This window comes from Pinus tabuliformis, chromosome 4_2, assembly GCF_031772625.1.
Source record: "Pinus tabuliformis cultivar Carrire ecotype Pingquan chromosome 4_2, CPIR1, whole genome shotgun sequence".
NCBI lineage: Eukaryota > Viridiplantae > Streptophyta > Pinopsida > Pinales > Pinaceae > Pinus > Pinus tabuliformis.
The window spans coordinates 373,422,747-373,437,432 of record NC_142304.1 but is presented as its reverse complement, the minus strand read 5'-3'; the positions used below and the strand labels follow the sequence as shown (position 1 = coordinate 373,437,432).

Genomic DNA, 14,686 nt, shown 5'->3' with positions numbered 1-14,686 from the left:
AAATAACTGTCCATAAAACTTTTATAAAATCTATGTAAAGTTGTGTATTTTAAATAGTTATACTTTACTTTTGTCATTGAGATTTAGGGAATATTTTAAAATCCACATGAAAAATAATGTTAAATGATTGACTTCATTATTATCTATAAGATTCAAAAAAAATATTCCCAAATAGACAAATCAAATTAATTTCAGGTAAAAAAATGAATACATCTTTTCATTATTATCTATAAGATTCAAAAAAAATATTCCCAAATAGACAAATCAAATTAATTTCAGGTAAAAAAATGAATACATCTTAGCATTATAAGAACGGTAGTATGATGGAACATCTCTATATGGCGGAGTCAGTGTATTCAACACTTCACAGGATACTACTGGTGTGAATGAATGTATATTTTCCCCTGTTGTTGGATACAATACAAAGGTTTCACATCGAACTTCTAAAACATCATCAGACTTCAACTCTGCTTGGCTCACTGTAGAGACAAAAATGGATAACAAGAAGATATTCATGAATATTTCATTGTTGGTGCAACAAGCTACCATTATATATATGTGAAGAATCAATATTTAAATTACAGTTCAACTTATATCCTGATCAGCCAGGTGGGCTAGAATTTTCATGCTCAGAAATCAGGTTCATGTCGGTCATGGGATCAAGCCAATCATAGGCCATGATGTGCATCCACCCATGTAGAAGTTTGTTGAGGACAATCATGCCATGGTGATCGTGGAGCGGAATCACAACTGATTTTGGTAGACAAAATATCCCCATCTGCTCAACCAGAAAATCAATGAGTTACCTTTAAAATCTATTTAAAGTTGAAAAGGGTAGTAAAAATTTATAAACAAATATTATACAAAATTTCTTCCATAGAAGTGTGGAATACATTCAACTTTTCTGAATACAAAAATCTGACTAAAACTAAAATTGAAAAACAATATAATGACATGATATGGTTTAAATATTCACAGAAAGTTGTCACATTGATAAATGTGGAAGTATGTGACAGGCGGAGGGTGGACATACGTGACAAATATAGCCCAACAATCCCCTGAGCACCTATGTACAGCTCGACTTATCACTCGTCTGGAAAAGGAACATGCTGCTCTATTTCCTCTATTGCTGTCTCATCCATTCGCGTGTCTATGGGTTTTACTGTATCTGCGATACAATTGCAACGCACAGTCCCAACATTAGAATATTTTACTCCTTGAATTTCATTCAAATTTTCTCGGTCACAAATAATCAAATAATATTATTTTTTATCCTCAAGAAAAACATTGCAATACCCTGTAGCTGCCCACCAAAAAAAGCATGCCAGTCCTCTTTAGGTTGCAAACTTCTACATTCCCATGAAAATTTGCTAAAAAAATGTTTTTTACATTCGAATGAGCCATTAATTCATGTTCATCCTGTTGTTAATTCAAGTTCTCTCCATGGTAGGAAATGTACATAAATAATTTTCTTTTAATCCTCAAATAGTTACAACGACATATAATTTCAGTAACAATAATTAAACTGACCATTTTTTGGTCTGGTCTCAAATAATTTTGCATGTGATCATAGTATAATAAATAAAATAGCTGTTGTCTTTTCATATTCAAATAATTACAGTGACATGATTTAAGTATGACCAGATGAAGACAATTTAACCTTGAAAAAGAATCAAAACAAACCTTAATAACCAATCTAGGTTTCAGCCATAGACTTGGAACCCTCCTCTTAGTCCATATGGACGCTTATTATGTTTTGAGTTTATCAACTATGGGTCACTTTGTATTTGTATTTGGCCTTTAAGGCACAAACCTTATCATATGTAATTTAGATTTTTAATCTCTAAGCACCTTCTGGCCTTTTGCCTCTCTTAAATGAATATATTTTCGGATATTGTTACACTTCCCAGTGATCACTTTGTCTTTCTATCTAACCTTAAAGACCCAATTTTCAATATATGTATTTTGCATTTTTCATTTCAAGTCTCGAGATAAATTCTTATCTTCTGCCTCTCTTAAACTAGTTCTAAACTAATATACCTTTAAATATAAGCAAGTGTCAGACTAATCCACTAATCTAAATTATTCAACACTCTCGTATAATATCATGTTTAAAAGATAAATACAATTATTTATTAAAAAAATACTAAAAATTATAAATCCATAGGATCTCCTCCAAAATTTTATTGATGAAAAATATTACCATCTTTATATTAAATCGTATAAATCCTGATGTACATTAAAATCTATGTTATAATTAGAAAAGTCCCATTTAATAGATAGAATATAATAGAACCAATCAAAATTAACAAATGGAAAAAATGTTAAAACCTTCCTACTCAATTGTATAAAAACCGAAGGACATCACAATCTGACTTGAAGTAAAAGACTGGCGATTCAATAAATAGAATACAATATAACCAATCACGTTAATTCTTTTAAAAGCATCAGCAAAGTCCAATGGCCAATAAATCGAATGGCCAAAAATGTTGGTCTGCACATATGGTTATGCTCAGCCTTCAAACGGAGCAATTAATGTGAATGGAACGAGAATGAAATGCCCAATAATAGAAGCGTGCGTTGGACGGTACTGTTCAACTAAATCAGAGCCATTCTATCATTGGCAACAACATTGATCATTGCAATCACGTTGGGTCATTTTCATTTTTTTATCAAATCTATTCAAATTTTGGTGGTTGGGATATGCTGGGAAGTTATCTCCAATCACTATGGGTCATTTCATTTTTTTATCAAATCTATTCCAATTTTGGTGGTTTGGATATGCTGGAAAGTTATGTCTAATTTTGGTGGTTGGGATATGTTGGGACATGATGAATGAATTGTATTAAAAGTTTAATTTTTTTTTTCAATTTCAAAAACAGAGTTTTTAAAATAAAAAATTAAAATATACAATAACTACACTGTATTCAATTTATGTTTTTGAAATAACCCATTTTGATTTTAAATTTGAAAAACATAAGATTACTCATTCCCACAATGAGAATAAGGATATACAAATCTTGTGCAGTGCGATGAAGGTACATATTGACAACACATTACAAGATAGGCAGATTACAGAATAAAGGAATCCCAATAGTTGATTTGCATGCTATTAAAGGAAGAGTGATATATAATTATGAAAGAAAGTATTTATAATATATCTAAATAGGAACGGGCGTATAATTACATTTTTTATGATTTAATAAACTTTTAGATTTGGTTGATGGATAAAAGAAGAGGTTGTTTAAGAGAAATTTCTGTAGGAAAACAAATACTATTTTTATAAAGTTATTTATTAATATTTTATTAAATAAAATAATGAAAACTCAAAAAAAAATAATATGAATTAAGTGTAATTTTTATGTTAGAATCAATTAAGTGTAATTTTTATTATATAAATAATTAATAGTTTAAAAAATAGATATTAAAATAATGTATAGTAATTTTTAATTTGTATTATAATAATATTTCATCACATTTTTTATAATTATTGATGGATTTTTGGATAGATGGTGATTGCGTGTTTATTAAAATATTAATGTGAAATCTTTTAAGCAATTTCCATTATATATTACATAATATTATATATTAATGTGAAATAACTAATTCAATTCCATTATATATTAAATATGATAAAGATATAACCTTGCTAACATTTTTTAAAAAATAATTTTTATAATTATCTAAAGCTTTATATATATATATCCAATTATCTTTTTTATAATAATATGCTATTTGTAAACATTAATTTGAAATTTATTAAATTAAGGAAATTATGTTTCATCATTACAAAACTGCAGCTAATTGACGAAGAAGCATTTTAGAAATTCTGATATCCTCTGAAAACATATCTATTGAGCTATATACTCATTGAATAAACCTGAAATTTTTCATAAATACATTAAAGCAATAAATTAAAAAAAATTCGTAACGTCGCATCACACCAACTTTATGATGCTGTTCCAATTACTGGAAGGCATGTAATCTAAGACGATGAACCTAGTGTGCCTTATTTCCAATTTCATTTTATGCTGATCTTCCATGAAATAAAACAAAAGAAAATCAGAGACTAGACCTGTGTGGCTGAATATGTCAACCCTACCAAAAACAAAATATTGTAAGTAAGAACTCTAAAATCTCTGATAATCCTAATCTTTCAACCCTGCGTTGTTTATTTATATTTTTAATTGAAGAAACGTCTCCGGCATGGGATTGCGTGACGTTGGCTTTCTGCAACCATGTCCTCCTCATTTGTTTGTAAGGAAGCGTTGTCAGCCGAAAAAAATTAAAATGGGATCCTTAAGATTTGATCCAGGGGTCCATGTACTAATTTTATTTCCTCATTGGAGTTTCGTGGAGTGCAGGTCCACCGGCGTACCGAGCTGCTCGGCCCCTCCGTCCCAATTTCCAATAGCCAACACAAACGCAAATAAATCATTTTCAAATGAATGAGAAAAGTTATTTAATTTCATATGTTGCTAAATAATGTGGAAAGAAAAATGTAGATGCATGTAGCGTGAGATTAATAAGTTTGAACGATGGCGATGTGGTAGGAGATACATAATAAAAGACGCCCGATCACGTTACTTTTGTGGACAACCCGATCTCGCGCCTATATCCAGGTTTTTTTCTCACTTACTATTCACGCTATCTTATATAAAGAAAGTGATTTGTCCTTTTGACCTCTGCTAATACGATCATAGGGCTACATTCAAAGTGCTTGCACAAATATTTCATGAGTGGATAAGGGATAATTACATTTTTTATTTTTGAAAATAGACAATCAGAGACAGGGTGTTTATTGCTACATTCACAAAGTTTGCACAAAGATTTCATGAGTGGATAAGGGATAATTATAATTTATATTTTTTATTTTTGAAATAGATATTCAAACCGGATGAAATTTAATGATAACAATTTATTTCTTTTATATTATTTTTTTCTCATTAACCATTTTTTATTAAATATAAAGTTAGAATATGCTATTCATATTTTTTTAATTAATTATAAAATTAAATTATAACATTTTGGAATTTGTAATATTTTTAACTAATTTTTTAAGTATATATATATCAGAAAATTATATTAAAAATTACGTAAAGTAATAAATTAAGAAATCCAAAAAACGTAAAATACAAATTCATCTATATATGCATTTTAAACCTTCAATTCAAACTAGGAAATAACAACTATGTGATTTATCTTCCTCACTTAGTAGAGATATATATAAATAAATTATGAAGGAGGTTGAAAGAGTACCTCTGGCATAAACTTTAATTTAACCTAAAATGTCATTGTCATGCCCCTATAGTCACCCACATCGGAGGTTGACTTAGGGCAACCAAATGACCCACCATTATAGGTTTGTAGTGCATCATGACTCATTTCACTCATCGATTTTCTCAATCTGAAACTACATGATTCCATACGACACCTCACTTTTTATATATAATGATTATTAAAATTCATAAGTTTAACACTTATTGAAGTATGTAGATAATCATTCCATACAATTATGCCTTAACATAACCAATATGAAAATGATATGAGTGAAAGTAGTCTTAGAGAATCAACAACCCAACTGGCCTAAGAGTTTCCAAATATTCAAATGTGTTACAACTAAGTGAAATCTAGTCTCATATAGAAATTCAAAAATGATAAGAGCACACAATTCATACAAACCTATCCCCAAATTTCCTATTTGATTCACTGTCATTGATCGCAACTTTGTCATAGATAAAAAAAAAAATTTCACTTGATAGAAATAGTAAGTACTCTCATATGCATGCATAGTTAAGTTAAATGAAGAAAATAAAGTTAAGTTTAATACTAGAAGTCAAGTGACTGAGGGATAAAAGGTTAATGCCTTGTCAAGAAAATTTAAGTTAGGGAAAAGAAAAATGTTGATTTATGTTAAAGTGGTGTTAGAAAGGTTTAGTTAAAGTGTCAAGTCATAGTTTGCAGGAGGAAAAGAAAGTTAGGGTTTTCATGATTCCATATTTAGAGATTTTAGCGCTTATATACTCATGGTTGGGTCATTGTAATGTGAAGTAAGAAGAGACAATTAAAATTACTCAGTGGATGTATATTAGAGAATAATTAATGAATAGAACCTATTTATTCAAGTAGAGTCTTGTGTACTTATTTATCTTGTTTTTGCATATTTATCTATGCCTCTTAATAACAAGTGGTATCAGATCAAGGTTCAAACAACCAAAGGAGATAAGAAGGTCATGAGTTACTTCCACTAAGAGGAATGGCTATTGTTACTAGCCTGCAAATCGAAGTTTGTATGCATTGGTCCATAAGTATAAACTAGAGCTCATTGAGAGTTTGTAAAACAAACTACTAAAAGATTAGGGTGAATAGCCTATAGAGCCACAACCATATCAAGAGGAAATAGCCACCACCAATGATGAAAGAAGGAGTCTCCACTGTAAGTTGTAGCCATAAGCCTCCATAATAATCTGTGTAGAAGAGCTTAGCAAAGTTTCTAGTACTTGTTGGGAGCAATCGTTAAAGTGAAGGTTAAAATAATTAGTTTTAAATATAATCAAGTGTTGGTAGTGTTCATTTCTAAAAGGCTAACACAATAAAGAAATAAGACAAAATACCAAATAAATATGACAATCATGGGTCACAAAGAAATACTAGAGCAAACTACAAAAATAAATCGAAAGGAAGAGCCAAAGTTTTTCAAAGAGATCATAGAGGTTGTCGCAATAATCGGGGCATATAAAAGACAAGTAGATGAAGTAGAAAAATTAGAGGATATATGGATCAAGATATATATGCTAACACTTCCAAAATTTACAAGTAAAAAATTTAATTTTTGGGAACTGTCAAAATGAAAAATTTCCTTCGATGTAAATAGTTGATTGAGTATTGATATAATAACCCATATCATGAAGTATGTGATGCCTTAGTATTGGATCTTATAAAGCATGCATTGGATGATAATTCCTTGTGCAAGATAGCAAAAACTACATCTTCCTAGGAAGCATGGAAGACCCTAGAAGTAGAATTTGGCATAAAGGAAAGTGACATAAAGAAGAAAAGTATGTTACAGTATGTTCCATGTGGATAAAGCACTCTTAACCTTGTTTTCGGTTGTTCCATTTGTTTTGATTATAATGCATCTGATATTACATTAAATATTCAACATGATTTCAACAATTGTTAGATCCATGGTCTCATGTATAGCTAATATGGCATTATCTCTACAATTTGTAGCTTGGTGGAGTCCTCATTTGAATGTAGATTGATACTTTCTTCTCTACCGGAAGAAATAGGTATAAGCCAAATGATACTATAAAGTCCTTTTCCTTTCTTCCAATTATATAAATGTATCTTAGTAATGCCCCATTCCATCAAAGATAACCAACAAAAAGTAATGAAAATTCTCTTGAAATATATTCTTTGAAGTATTAAGCCACCTTGAATCCATTTACTTCATTGTCCTCTTTCTTGCAACTAGAAAAGACATCAATTAATTAAGAAGAATGAAGATAAGTTTTAACCAATGAGTTATCGTTAAGAGTCATTTATCATAGAATATAAGATTTAAAGGCACTTCTAATTTCTCATTTGGACTATCATTGTTTTATCCAACTATGCCCAGTATCCTACACTCCCTAATTTTAGGTTTTAGGATATTCTTATGATACAATTTCATAGTATCATAAGAGGTCCACAAAGTAGGACACAACCTTACTATGTAATCAAATATCCATAATTTCAATGGACTGAAGACAATGGCCAATTCCATTAAATTAAATATATAATAAAATATACCATTGTGAAGTATCTCAAAGATGAGAAGATCATAGATTCAATTTTTTAACTTGTGTATTAGAAGGTTATTGCAATTGACCAAAATTGACAATCCCATAAGATTTTTCCATTCTATTAGAGAACCAAAATAAGGAAGAAATATCAGGAAATGATTGTGATCTATAGAAAGATGTGGATGCAAAGCTTGATACAAAATGAGTCCACATAAACGCTTCTACAAATCTTCTGAATTTGAAGTGATCATTCAAAACAATGTTTTTGTGTCAAATTTCAAGCGAGTTGCCATCCATGTTGGATCCAATTATTTCTCAATGATTAGACTGAGGTCATGTTTTTCATGCATACACAATATATGCTTATTCATATTTCAACTTCTCAAAAACTCCATTTGATTTTTCTCATTAGCTCAGATCAAATTCATAAGCTTTGGAAATGGAACACATGTAAAATATGGAATTTGCACATGTTATTGTTCATTAGAAATCATGCAATTTGGATAGTTGAAGTAATTTGATAAGGAGGATGATTAAGTAAAAAATATCTAAGTTACATTGCACAAAGAGTGATAATGTCTAGTGGAAGCAATGCAAGTTTCAACAAGCTAAGAAGCAATGCAGGTTTCAACAAGCTAGGAATTCCCTTAGCAGGAAAGAAACATATATCAGAAACAATTCTAAGGTAGAGTGGTCAAGACTTCACTTAAAATGGGATAATTACATTTCAAAAAAAAATTATGGCTCAATTCCATACAATTACCTTAACTATAATGAGCCGTAGAGTGATCAAGTCTTCTTCTCAAATTGGACAATAACATTTCAGAAAACATTTATGGATCAATTCCATACAATTCCCTTAACTGGAATGAGCCTTTTGAATCTGTTGGGCTGTCATATTAACCCATGTGAAGCAAGATGGAATAAGCTTTCATTTAAAAACTAATGTTATGAACATAATTGGGTGTTTCAAACATGAATAAATTCATATCTATTCCTTGTCATCCTTTTACAAACACCTCTATGGGAATCTACTGAAATTTGCATGAAAAAAGATGAAAAATTGTGATGTCAAATTTCACTTTCAATAATGGTGAGGTCGATAAATGAATAAATTTCTAGAATACTAGGTGAATAAGTCCAGGGATCAATAAGTGATAATCCTGGCATTGTTGATTTTTAGAGAATACTAATGAAATACGGTATCACTAATGTTCGGAACTTCTACAAAGCTAACGAGTCCAACTCAGTCGGGAAAGAGATATTATGGATTTGAAGAAATAGCTTCTTCCCGCGCATTGCCATAGACCCTGACCTTGATTGGCAAAAATTACGAGTTTTGGCCTTTGACAATGAATACATTCATACAAGCCCAACAGTGTTGGGATACGCTTTAGACTACCTATGTAGAGCCGACCCAAGAAGCATGGGTAGCCATCTCCAATAATTAGGGGAATGCAGCTAGTGAACTAAGAAAGAACGAGCACAAAGCCAAATGTTGGATAAAAAACTCAGTCAATGATTGTATTTTCGACAAGGTAACTAGCATATCAAAAACACATGAATCTTGGGAAATGTTGAAAGCTGTTTATCAAGGTAATGATACAACGAAGACATCTAAATTATAGACATTCAGGTCATAGTTCAAAACCATAAATATGACTAACTCAAAAAATGTGGATCAGTTGATGACTAGAGTCATGGGAATAGTCAATCAGATCAAACTCATTGGTGAAACCGTTTCAGATCTCAAAATTGTTCAAACATTCCTTTGAAGTCTACCTAAGAAATATGACATGATAGTGAAAACCATTCTGGAATCGAAATATTTTACAACTTTCTCACTAGAACAATTGATTTGATCACTTCTGGCACACGAAACAAGACTCAACTTGGCAGAAGATTCCATGGAACCAGATTGCAAAGCACAACTTTCTTTTGGCAGAGGCAGAGGTAGAGGATATATAGGTGGAAAAAACCAAGGCAGAGGCCGAAGCAGAGGTAGATCAGAACATCATGATGCAGTAGTGCAGTGGAGACCTCCACAAAACAAAACTCAGAGAAGCAGACCATGGAGAAAATCTAATGTCCAATTTTATTATTGCAAGAAATTTGGGCATTATGAACATGAATGTAGAAAGAAACAGTCAAATCAGCAAAGAGGCAATGTCCATCTCTCCAACAATGAAGGATAATCCTCTAAAACAATGTTTCTTTCATGCCATCTTTCTTAAGACACCCACAATAAGGATCTTTCGTTGTTGGACAGTGGCTGCAATAATCATATGACACGTAACAAAAATCTTCTTTCTTAAATTGATTCTTCCATAAGATTAGAAATTACTCTTGGAGATCGTTCTTGCATTAAAGCTAAAGGAAAAGGTGTTGTCCCTATTCTTACTAAACAGAAGCATCAGAAATACATACCTGATGTTTATTATGTTCCACATTTAAAGCATAACCTCATTAGTGTAGGACAACTGATGGAACATGGTTATGATGTAATATTCCAATGGAACACATGTTATATCTATGAAAAATTGTCCAATAGAAGACTGATAGCAAAGGTTGAAAAAACCAGGAATATGATGTTTCCTTTTACTCTTAGAAGTCGAAATCTCTCACTGTCTTTAGTCCACGATGTGTTAAGAATATTCTTCAATCTCATCTATTCTTGTAGGAAACAAGCTCTACAAATTGAAGAAATATTTGTATGATTTGAAACAAGCTCCATGAGCTTGGTATAGTTGCACTGACACCTTCCTCATCAAAAGTGGTATTTGCATAAACAATCATGAGCCAACTTTGTATACCAAAATGCATGAAGGTGAAATTCTTATTGTATGCCTTTATGTAGATGATCTTATTTATACAGGAAATATGGTGTTATAATATTTCAAAGCAACAATGCAAACAAAGTTTGAGATTAAAGATCTAGGAGTCATTAAATACTTCTTAGGCATTTGAATTCACCAATCTGCTAATGGCATTTTTGTTGGTCAACAAAAATATGCCACTGGCATCATCCAAAAGTTCAGAATGACCAATTGCAATTTACAGATACATCAATTGCTCAAGGCACAAAACTGAGCAAAGAAGATGTAGCACCATCAGTTGATCCCACATTGTATAAAAGTCTAGTTGGTAGTTTGTTGTATCTAACTGCAACTTGACCCGACATTATGTTTACATCAAGTTTTGTCTCTAGGTTTATGCAATCACCTAAAATCACTCATTGGAAGGTTTCAAAAAGGATCTTAAGGTATATTGCAGGGACAATAGACTATGGTTTGTTCTATACACATTCTGAGGTTGTTCACTTTCAGGTTATACACACAATGACTATGCCTAGAGTTTAGATGATGATAGAAGCACCTCAAGATATTCTTTTCATTTTGGAACCAATCTGATTTCATGGGCATCCAAGAAATAGTGAATTGTTTCAATATCTTCTACAAAGGCAGAATATGTAGCAGAAAATTCAACAACTTGTCAAGCAATATGGTTAAGAAAATTATTGAAATATATTTCAAATGTTTAGAAAGAGCCAACTACAATTTATTGTGATAACAGTTCAATAATTTCTTTATCAAAAAATCATGTTTTCCACAAAAAAAAGCAAGAACATTGACACACTTTTTCATTTCATCCGTGAGCTTGTCAATGATGGAGACATAATACTTTCTTTTTGTGGTTCCAAAGATCAGCTTGCAAATATTTTCACAAAGCCATTGGGCAAGAATGTATTTTAATTTCAAAGAGAGAAATTAGGCATTGTAAGTGCCTCTACATGTAACAATTGAGATTAGCAGGGGATGTTGAGATATTAATCTTACAGTATGTTAAGTGCCATCACATTTGATTCTCTTGACTACTCGTTGTCGTAGAGAATTCAGTTTCATTTCAGTTTTACTTGAGTTTAGTCTAGTTCTACTCTAGTCATTTATTGTTGATGTTTTCAATGTAATCTTATTTCACTGTTTTAAATATTGAGAAGAGCAATCTCCACTCCATTTTTTCATTTTCCATTCTTTGTCACAAAAAAATCTACAAAAGCTATGTTATGTTTACCATTGAACATTGAATATATCATTCTAGACAACCTACCCCTTAGTTTCTATGTTTGAACGTGCAATATGGATTATATATGTGTTTGAATTTGATGAGAACTATACATTAGGAGGTTAGTTATGTGGAGGAATGTGCACAATGATTCTCCATTGAAAGTACTCTTTCACATTGATAATATGAAAGATGCATATCACTAACCAAATGAATTCCCTGTGACAAAATAAATAGAGTAATCTAACAAAATACCCAATGAATTCTTGATGAAAAAATGAATTGAATAATTTGACAAAATCCGGGGATGTGATTTTTAGGGATTGCAGTTATCAATGCTTCTAGACATTCTCAAAACGGCTGTCACGTACATCAGCATTGTCGTCCATGCACACCTATATTATTGCAGTCCACTCCATGCCACTAATTCCTCCGTTTGGTCATTGCTGCCTTAGCGTTATCAACGCTACACTCTCCCGTACATGTTCCAACACTCTGCAGAGGTTGCGGTTGTCCACACAAGTAACGTGATCCGGCGTCTTTAATTATGTACCTCCTAACACATTGCTATCGCTTTCAAACTTATTAATCTCACCCTACGCAAGGGTGAAACATTAGGATTATCCAGAGATTTTAGAGTTCTTTATTACAATATTTTGTTTTTGGTACGGTTGACAGATTCAGCCACACAGGTCTTGTCTCTGGTTTTCTTTTGTTTTATTTCTTGGAAGATCAGCATAAAATGAAATTGGAAATAAGGCACACTAGGTTCATTTTCCTAGATTACACCCCTTTCAGTAATTGGAGAACAACAGCGTCATAAAGTTGGTTTGATGCGATGTTACGAAATATTTTTTGTTTTTTGTTTTAATCTATTTATGAAAAAAATCAGGCAGCATACAGCTCAGTAAAGATGTTTATGATTAATTTCAATGAGTATATATGTTTTTAGAAGATATTGAAATTTCGAAATTGATTCTTCATCAATTAGCTGCAGATTTGTAATGATGAAACACAATTTCTTTAATTTAATCATTTTCAAATTAAGGTTTACAAATTGCATATTATTATAACAAAAAATAGAAATTAAATTTTAAGTATATTTATTTTTATTTTTTCTATATTTAGTCAAGTTTTATGATAATTATAAATATATATTTAATGAAATACTTACATTCTATTATTATTAAAAAAATTAGAAATTATTATTTAATTGTTTAGGAAAATAAAAGAAATAAAAAACAAGTCATATCACCAATTCCATTTTCTGGAATTTTGGTATTTAAAATCTATTCGCAAGAATCTCATTCTACATTATTTTAATATCTATTTTTAAACTATTATTTACTTGTAAAATAAAAATTACACCTAATTCTTGGCACAAAAATTACACTTAATTCATGTTATTTTTTTAATTTTCATTAATTTATTTTTAATAAAATATTAATAAATTACTCTATAAAAATATTGATTTTCCTTGCAAAAATTTCTTCCAAAATTTCAAAATTTCCTCATTTAAACAACCTCTTTTTAATCCATGAACCAAATTTATCAGGTAAACGTTTATTAAATAATAAAAAAATGTAATTATACACTCATTCATATTTCCATATTTTATAAATATTTTCTTTCATAACTCTATATCTCTATTCTTTAATAGCATGCAAATCAATTATTAGGATTCCTTTATTCTGTAATCTGCCTATGTTGCAATGTGTTATCAAGATGTACCTTCATCACACTGTACAGGATTGGTATATCCTTGATTCTCAAGGTCGGGATGTTTAATCCTATGTTTTTCAAATTTGGAATCAAAATTGTTTATTAGTCCCTGCCATCTGGCAATGGCCAGGGACTATAGTAATCAGATCGGATGAACTTAACATTAATTGAGCTGTTTGCGACTGCCATTTGATCGAGTATAATGAAAATTTTTGGATAAATAGTCCTTGACTATCTTATTTGGCCTCTTCCCGAGACCAGAGGCGAAAAAGCATATATTATGTTGGTTTTGTGTTATTCATTTGTTCATTTTTTTGGACTGGTTAGACTAATGCTAACATTAGTCTAGCAGTATAAAATGCTAACTAGCTCCTGAGTACATCCTTATTCGTACATCCTTCCCGGGTACACCCTTATTCCAGTACATCCTTCCTGTTGTGACACATGTTGCTGCTTATTCTTTAAAGTTTCCACCTGTTGCTACTGTGTCTACTGTGGCATTGTTGCATGTCACTGTGGAATATAATGCACCCATTGAACTTCTATCCGAAGCCATTGCTCTTGGTATTCCCAAGTTAGTGACACATTTGGATTCACAGTTAGTGGTATAACAGCTGAAGAATCTCTATCTGGTTAGAAATTCTACTCTGCTTCAAAAGTGTTGAAAGGTGCAAATTCTTCCAGTTTGATTCTCTTTTTCTAGCTGGAGAGAAAAGAAGAAGAACAGAAGAAGATCATAGAATTTTCCTTCCTAGAGAGAACAGAAGAAGAACAGAAGAAGATCATAGAATTTTCCTGCTTCACTTTTCTTGTTCTTCAGTCTTCCTATCATTCAGTGTTATTCAGGTGGATAGGCTTCAGCGGCAAGGCAATTGAATCAGGGACTCTGGTCATGGGACGCTGGAGCTTGAATTGGCTCTTTAGCTCGGTCAATTTTCTCCTGGAACTGTTTTCAATCTGAAACTCAAACAAGGTAACAAACTATCTCTTTCATTGATGCCTCTCCTACCTTTACTTACTATATGTAAAATCTTAAATACAAAAATAAAAAAATCAAAATCCTGAGGCATTTATGTTTGAATTTGAATTTCTATGAAATCAGTGCTTTGAAAAGA

General features: G+C 31.2%; 1 pseudogene; it reads right to left on the bottom strand.

Annotated features, from left to right (window-relative positions):
- Window positions 1-264: 264 nt before the first annotated feature.
- LOC149169488 (plant cysteine oxidase 3 pseudogene) lies at window positions 265-778 on the bottom strand (annotated as a pseudogene).
- Window positions 779-14,686: the final 13,908 nt, after the last annotated feature.